Genomic DNA, 8,584 nt, shown 5'->3' on the forward strand with positions numbered 1-8,584 from the left:
TAGACCTAATGATTTGTTGACTCGGCAGTTGGTTATGAATTTTTGCACATCTCTTCCGTCGTGGCGGTATTGTAAAGGTTAGAGTAAGACCTGTGTATGTCATGGGGTGCAATGGGAGCATCGGATTAGTAGGATTTTGACTAAGTTGATCAGAAAATGTTATTGTGGTCCGGTGAGTAAAATGATGCAAGGTGTGAATTCAGCAAAGTTATGCAGTCATGTTTGGGTACATCGTGTGGTGATTAATATGGTAATCTTATGGTGGAAACAGGTCGGGCATAGAATTCCGGATGTTGGACCGGAATTGAGTCTAAGGTTTATTTGCTTAAACAAAAGGGAATATCTTCAGAATCGATCGAGCTGATGTGCTCAACTGAGTTGTGGTGGCACGGGAAGGTGCATGAGAAGTTAAACAGTGATTGCAGACTACTTCAGTGTAGTTTTCAGCATGTTCGAGGACAAACATATGTTTAAGTGGGAGAGAATGTAACGACCCAACCGGCTGTTTTGAGTCCTAGCGCTCCGTTCAGCAGTCTGAGGCCATGAGCAGCTTCATTTCAAGTATTATGACTTGTACGCGTGGTTGGAATTGAATTTCGGGAAGTCCAGAGTTGATTTGGAAAGAGAAGTCTTATTTCGGAAGCTTAAAGTTGAAAGAATGAACTAAGATCGGAATTGAGTAAATGACCTCGGAATCATGATCTGAAGGTTCTAGCAGGGTTGTATGATGATTTCGGACTTGGGCGCATGCCCGGTTCGGGTTTTGGATAACCCGGGAGCGTTTTGGCGCCTATTGTGGAAGTTAGCATTTTGGAAGAAATTTCTTAAGTTTGGCTTGAAGTGCATTTCAGTGTTATCAATGTCCGCTTGGGATTCCGAGTCTGAGCATAGCTCCGTATGGTGATTCTGGAGTTGGGAGCGCGATCGGAAGTGAATTCGGAGGTTCGTAGGTCATTTTGGAGCCATTTGGCTAAAGATAGAAACTTGAAGGATTTTGAGAAGTTTGACCTGAAGTGGACTTTTTGATATCGGGGTCGGAATCCGATTCCGAAAGTTGGAGTAGGTCCATAATGTCAAATATGACCTGTGTTCAAAATTTGAGGTCAATGGGACGTGATTTGATAGGTTTAAACATCGGAAATAGAAGTTTGAAGTTCTAAAGTTCATAAAGCTTGAATTGGGGCGTAATTCGTGATTTTCGTGTTGTTTGATGTGATTTGAGGCCTTGAGCAAGTCCGTAATGTGTTTTGGGACTGGTCGGTATGATTGGTTGGGGTCCCGGGGGCCTCGGGTGGATTCCGGAAGGCTAACGGATTGAAGTTTGGAATTTTTGGACAGCTGAAGGGTCTGGTTGCTGGTATTTTCGCTTCTGCGGTGGGTTGACCACAGAAGCGGCCCCGCAGAAGCGGAAAAAGGAGCCGCAGAAGCAGATTTTTGGTCAAGGCTTGAGGACCGCAGATGCGGTCAAGGTTCCGCAGAAGCGGGACCGCATCTGCGGAGTGGTGGTCGCAGAAGCGTAAGAGGGCATCTTGTAAAGGACCGCAGATGCGGTCAAAGTTCCGCAGAAGCGGGACCGCATCTGCGGGTGGCACGTCGTAGATGCAAGAGAGGGGTGGCCCAGGGAGGACTGCAGATGCGGCATTGTAACCGCACCTGCGGGACCGCAGAAGCGGTCAAGGAACCGCAGGTGCGGAAACAGCTAAGGCAGTGAGGTCTTTTAAAGTTCGGGGTTGAGTTCATTTCAACCCCATTTTTCTTCCATTTGAGTCGATGGGGAGCAACTTTGAGGTGCCATTTTCGTCACTTGTCATGAGGTAAGTAATTTATGCTAGCTTTGAGTTAAATACAAGGTTTATATATGGATTTAGACTTGAAGAATTGTAGAAAATTGAGGTTTTGGAGGAAAACCTAGAAATTTACATTTCTTGGAATTTGACCACGATATTGAGTATGGAATTTAGTGAAAATTATATACTTGAGTTCCTAATGTCATGGCTAATCTTTATCTTCGAAAAATTTCGAATTCCGGGCACGTGGGCCCGAGGGCGTTTTGGTCAAGTTTTCGATCGGAGTTAGGAATTTCTATAAATTAGATTGTAATGAATAATTGAGCATATATTAATGGATTTGCGTAACCGTTGGCTAGTTTTGGAGCATTGTGCATCAATTAGAGTCTTCGGAAGGGCGTGGAATGCCGGTTATGGATCTTTGGAGCGAGGTGAGTCTCCTTTCTAACCTTGTAAGAGGCAATTGTCCCCATAGGTGAGTTAATTGGTTATGTGCTCCTATTTGTGGGGGCTACGTACGCACGAGGTGACGAGAGTCCGTGCATAGCTACTATTATGCTATTGTCCGGGTAGTTTTGGACCCAAAGCATGCTATATTTGTAATATCTGTAGCCTTATTGACAGCTTGATATGCTTAAATGACATTGAATTAGTAGATGAACTTCTAAAAGGATTAAACTTCATTTTCTTAAATTGTTAAAAGAGAAAGTGGCTTTTATTTGAATAAATATTCCCCGATAAATTCTTAATTGGCTATCTGAGCATGTATTTCTATGTGTACCTGCGTCGCATGTATGGTTCGCGAGCAGGGTGATTGTTTATCTTATGTTGACCACGTCGCATGGATAGTTCGCGAGCGGGGTAATAGATGCATCTATGGTTCGCGCCGTTCGACCCTCGGCAGTGCAAAGTTTAATTTCTGTTGGAGCGGGCCGTACGTACCACGGTGTTATTTGCGCATGCTTGTATTGCTGCCTTGAACTTATTGAAGTTGTTGTTGTCCCTTCATGGCTTGAGAATATTTGGATAAATAATGAAAACGAATTTTGGAAATTTCCTATAAAAGAAAATAATTGATCACTTGTTTCCTTCTATTGGATTAAAATCATGTTTATAGAAATCCGCGATTTAATGTTTTATTGACATCACATTATTGGACCCTTAGTAAGTGTCGAAGTCGACCATCTCATCTCTACTTCTTCGAGGCGGGATACTTACTGAGTACACGTTGTTTTTGTACTCATACTACACTTCTGTGCATTTTTGTTGCACAGGTATATGTAACTCTAGTGACTTACTGGGCGTAGCAGCACGGATGATTTGGGGACTAGGTGAGTTGCATTGTTCGAGGCGGCCCGCAGCTAGTATAGTCCCTTCCAGTATATTGTATTTATTTTCTGTCCACTGTATTTCGGACTGACGTTGTATTATATTATTTCTTAGAAATTGCTCATGTACTTGTGACACCGGGTTCTAGGATGTATTTGGGTTTATTCATAAATTTTAAAGGTTGTTAAATATTTCATTATTTATTCAGAGGAACTTACTATGTATTGTTTTAAATGTATAAAAGAAGTATTTTCGGAAGTATTTAAATGAGAATTTGATTAAGTAGTTTGATTGGCTTGCCTGATAGCGATGTCCGGCGCCACCACGACCCTTAGTTGATTTGGGTCGTGACAACATCAACACTTGAATGTCCAAAATTATCTTTTCTAACAATCATCCCTAAACTCTTATGAAAGAGATTACCAATAATTTGGGTATTAAGTGAAGTGACTCCTTTGGCACATATCTAGGTTTTCCTATATTAAACAAACACCCTCGGAGAAAGGATTATCCATCCATAATTAACAAAATGAGAGCCAAACTAACGGCTTTGAAACTGAACTTTATCAACATAGCTGGCCGGACAACACTCTCCCTCTCTTGTCTAAACTCTATCCCTAACCATTATATGCAATACACCCTACTTCCTACAAAAATTCTTAATAAAATTGACAAAGTACAAAGGGACTTCATATGGGGAACTACCAATGAGAGGAAAAGAATTCACCTCATCAAATGGTCCACCATTTGTCAACCAAAAAGCAAGGGAGGCCTTGGACTCCATACACCAAAAGATAAAAAAACCTTTGCAATCTTGCTAGCCTAGCCTGGAGAACCCTTACTAATGCAACCACTCCATGGGCAAACCTAATTATTAGTAATTATGCTAATAATTCTACCACTAGAAAAAAAAAAATTTCTCTAGAAAAGCATTCAAAGGTGGGATTTATGTTCTAAAGGTATTATTTGGCAGCCCCACCACAATCAAACATGAACATTTGGGAAACCCATTGGATTCCCAATTTGGGAAGTCATAGGACATCAATAGAAGGCTCTTTATTAAGAAAGGATTACTCAATAAAAATAAAAGACATCTTTGATGGTAAAAATTGGAGGTTTTGCAATATATCCCTCAACCTTCCCAAAGAAATCTTGGATAACATCTCAAATCTCAGAAAATCAAACTGTGACATCCCAATATGGTCTCTAACTACAAAAGACTTCTTTACAAGCAAAACTTGCTACACTATTATGGACTCTAATGTGGATAGGTGTTAGACCCTTGACAAAGCTGATCGGCAAGCGGCGCGGCAGTGGCAAGGATTTTGGCATGATGGCCTTGCCATTGACCTATGTGCAGGGGGAAAATCAACATGCAAGACAGTGCGGGTGTTGTCGATGTCAACAAACTGTTGCAAGGGCAAGTGTGACGGACTACGCTTTGTATTTAAGGGCTTTGGTGTGACGGACTACATCAAAAATATAAGGGGGCTTTTTGCAAGAAAAGGCCAAGACCTTGACGGAATTAGGCGGGCTGAATGGATGCTTGACAAGGCAAAACGGGAAAGACCTCGGCGCTAAAATGGGGCAGCTTAGTTCCAAAGCAGTGGCATTGGCAATGTGGTGTTGCCATGACCTAGGTGAGCGGGCTGGCACCTAAGTAAATTGCGGGCAAACGACTTGGCAAAGGGAAGGGCATCAAGGCTTGGTGACTTGATGCTAAAATCAGCATTGGCATTGGAAACGGGCAAACTTGATCAAGTAGGGGCGACTTGACAAGAACAATCAACTGTGGCAGCAGGCGGCGTGCGGCAAACAAGTTCGTGGCAATGGCAAGGAAATTTATAGCACAATGCAGCTGGATACAATGGCATTGGAGCTTGGCACAATGCAGCTGGATATAATGGCATTGGGCCGGTCCAAGCCTAGGCACGAAATTGGGGCAGCAGCTGGCCAAGAAAATGTGCACATGCTGTGCACATGAAGCAGTTGGGCGGTTACAACTACCCTTGTCCAATAGTTGCTGATTATATGCTGAGTCTTTGCACGTTTTTAGGCATGTTCTAGACATGTCCTACACGTTTTTGATCATGGGGATCATGTCCTATCAGTTGGGGGATGTCAACTGAACATAGGAAACATTTTTGGGCTGACTACACTATATAAATGTGTGCTAGCAGCCATAAAAACGGGCTAAGTACCTAGGGAGGGAATTTAGCAAAGGTATAGGCATAGGGTTGTCTATATTAAGGCTTGAGCATGGCAAAATATGTGCCATTGCCTTGCCAAACGAGTGGGCAGCACGAGCAGCCTTAGGCGGGGGCTTTTATAGGGCAGATTCGTGCAAGTGTCGACATTTTTGTGAGTTGGTGACTGCCAAGGGTGGCAGCACCTTGCCAAACTCGGAAATTTCCTTTGTAATTGATTTTATAAAAGGTTGGGAAAAGGGTTTCCCGTTAATCTGCTTGTCTCCTTCTTATTTCTGTTGCCTCGAATAATTTCTAAGTGTTAAACCTCGAATCCGAAAGAAAAATTGGTCGAAGGCTGATGTATAGTGGGGACTCGACTGCCGCACAACGGGCAGTGTTTCGATGGACAAAAAACGCCCCTGTGACAACTGGTATCAGAGCGGGCCAGGTTCCTGACGAGGTCGAGACGGACATGGACAAGACTGCAAGACAAGGGGTCAATGTGCTTGTTCGTGGAGGGACTGTCTTGGCTTAGAAAATTCAGAAAAGGCAACGAAGGCAGTGATGCAGATATTTCGAGATTATGGGTGCCAAAAATCAGTATGGGTTCTTTCGAATCTGTTAGTTGGCGTGCTGAAATTTGCTGTGGGAATGATAGGCAAGAAATGCAATGAGAAATGAAAATCGTTGCACTTGAGGGCAAGGACAACGTAATTCTCAAACGGGTGTTGAACTTGTGATATCTTTGCAAATGGCAGCATGTGCGGGAATCTATTCGACGAGGGCGTCGAATTCAACTGGTTGGGGTGGTTTGTTAGACCCTTGACAAAGCTGATCGGCAAGCGGCGCGGCAGTGGGAAGGATTTTGGCATGATGGCCTTGCCATTGGCCTATGTGCGGGGTAAAATCAACATGCAAGACAATGCGGGTGTTGTCGATGGTAACAAACTGTTGCAAGGGCAAGTGTGACAGACTACGCTTCTATTTGAAGGTTTTGGTGTGACGGACTACATCAAAAATATAAAGGGGCTGTTTGCAAGCAAAGGCCAAGACCTTGACGGAATTAGGCGGGCTGAACGGATGCTTGACAAGGCAAAACGGGAAAGACCTCGGCGCTAAAATGGGGCAGCTTAGTGCCAAAGCAGTGGCATTGGCAATGTGGTGTTGCCATGACCTAGGTGAGCGGGCTGGCACCTAAGTAAATTGCAGGCAAACGACTTGCCAAAGGGAAGGGCATCAAGGCTTGGTGACTTGATGCTAAAATCAGCATTGGCATTGGAAACGGGCAAACTTGATCAAGTAGGGGCGACTTGACAAGAACAATCAACTGTGGCAGCAGGCGGTGTGCGGCAAACAAGTTCGTGGCGATGGCAAGGAAATTTATAGCACAATGCAGCTGGATACAATGGCATTGGAGCTTGGCACAATGCAGCTGGATATAATGGCATTGGGCTGGTCCAAGCCTAGGCACGAAATTGGGGCAGCAGCTGGCCAAGAAAATGCGCACATGTTGTGCACATGAAGCAGTTGGGCGGTTACAACTACCCTTGTCCAATAGTTGCTGATTATATGCTGAGTCTTTGCACGTTTTTAGGCATGTTCTAGACATGTCCTACACGTTTTTTATCATGGGGGGTCATGTCCTATCAGTTGGGGGATGTCAACTGAACATAGGAAATATTTTTGGGCTGACTACACAATGTAAATGTGTGCTAGCAGCCATAAAAACGGGCTAAGTACCTAGGGAGGGAATTTAGCAAAGGTATAGGCATAGGGTTGTTTATATTAAGGCTTGAGCATGGCAAAATATGGGCCATTGCCTTGCCAAACGAGTGGGCAACACGAGCGGCCTTAGGCGGGGGCTTTTATAGGGCAGATTCATGCAAGTGTTGGCATTTTTGTGAGTTGGTGACTGCCAAGGGTGGCAGCACGTTGCCAAACTCGAAAATTTCCTTTCTAATTGATTTTATAAAAGGTTGAGAAAAGGGTTTCCCGTAAATCTGCTTGTCTCCTTCTTATTTCTGTTGCCTCGAATAATTTCTAAGTGTTAAACCTCGAATCCGAAAGAAAAATTGGTCGAAGGCTGATGTCAAGTGGGGACTTGACTGCCGCACAACGGGCAGTGTTTCGACGGACAGCAAAATGCCCCTCTGACAATAGGGACGTTGACTTTAAATGGATTTGGGATTTAACATGCCCAAATAAGATTAAATTCTTTCTATGGCAATGCCTTCATAACAGAATTCCCTATAGACAATACTTAGCTAAAATTGGTCTAAATATTGACCCCAACTGCCCTATATGTAGAGATCATATAGGAGAATCCATAACGCATATTTTCTTCACCTACCAAGCCAGCAAACATCTATGGGACAGTTTTGGATGGCAAAACTTTTATAAGGAGCATGGTGCTCATTGGTTAATACAACTAGAAAACTTTGACTACCCGCTGCAAAACAATTTTTTAAATTGGAATCTTTTCTTCCCATTTGCTATCTGGCATATTTGGTTAAACAGGAATCACAACAACAAAAAAAATCCAAAAAGCCCTATCAATATAAACCACATCATTGGTACGACTACTGAATTTTGCCTCTTAACTGAAAATAGTATTCTGATTCCTCCAAAAATCCACATCAATATTAAATGGCATAGACCCCCTGAGGGATGGTTCAAGCTAAACATAGATGCAAGTTTCAATAAAAATTTGCAAAATTGTGGCCTGGGTGGAGTAATCAGAAATGCTAATGGTCATTGGATAGTTGGCTTTCCAAAATCAGCTCATGCACATGGGTCACTACATGGTGAGATCAAAATATTACTAGCAAGACTTAAAATAGTTCATACTTGGGGGATGCTCCCTCTCGAAATTGAGACAAATTCGACGGAGGTAATCCTGTCAATCCAACAAGGTAATGATCTATATGCTAACATTGTCAACAAATGCAAGTTGTTAATGCACCAAGAGAAGCAGGTAATCCTCCAGCACGAGTTCAAGCAAGGGAATAAGGTAGCTCACCAGATGGCAAAGAAGGCAACTGTTGATCTCAGGAAGAAGAAAGTTATTGTGCATGTTCCTTATCTTTTAATATATGTATTTCCTGTTTGCTCAAAAAAAAAAATAATCTAATCATGTAGTACAGTTAAGTCCATCGTTGCATATAGACAAGATATGCACGATCATTGTGAACCAACTAAAGGTTCAACATATAGAGAAGATATGCACCTAATATTAGTAAATCATCAATAGTTGCATTTGGAAAAAATATGTATATATGA

The sequence above is a fragment of the Nicotiana attenuata genome, unplaced genomic scaffold (assembly GCF_001879085.1).
Source record: "Nicotiana attenuata strain UT unplaced genomic scaffold, NIATTr2, whole genome shotgun sequence".
NCBI lineage: Eukaryota > Viridiplantae > Streptophyta > Magnoliopsida > Solanales > Solanaceae > Nicotiana > Nicotiana attenuata.